We start from the raw sequence: 566 nt of genomic DNA on the forward strand, positions 1-566 counted from the left end.
TTAGGGATTGGAGAATCTTTAGGGTGATAGACTAAAATCCTCAATTTGGTCTTAGTGTTTAAAAACAAAAGCAGGAGTTAGCCTTCGGGTGAAGAAAAGTTGGAGCTCTAGAATGGGAGCCAGTATTCTCCTAGCCAAGGCACAGATTTAAGGACTAAACCTAAGATTAACCAATGATTTTCTATGCACTGTATCAGGGTAGAAGATTAAAATTGCTTGTTGACCTCATTTTTAGTTGAGGTTTAGTTCTTCTTCTTTAGTAGCCTAGGGTCTAGCCATAGGACTTTTCCTGTTAACTATTCCTAGAAAGCTAGTCATGGAACCCTCACCATTATAAAATCTACCCTTCTCTTCTCAACTTGAAGTTCCACATATTGGTCTCAACCTATAAGTACTTAGTAAGTGGGGTAAGTGGGGTCACTATGGGGGAAACTCAAGATGAGTCACCCTTAGGATTGCTGGACCTTAGGGTTGACCTTGGGTGTTTGTCTGGAGCTAAGGAACTCACTACACTAATCTTCACCCACAATTGCTCACAATCCTGAACTCAAATTTCTAGCCTAGAT

Source organism: Phalaenopsis equestris, unplaced genomic scaffold, assembly GCF_001263595.1.
Source record: "Phalaenopsis equestris unplaced genomic scaffold, ASM126359v1 Scaffold000301, whole genome shotgun sequence".
Classification (NCBI taxonomy): Eukaryota; Viridiplantae; Streptophyta; class Magnoliopsida; order Asparagales; family Orchidaceae; genus Phalaenopsis; species Phalaenopsis equestris.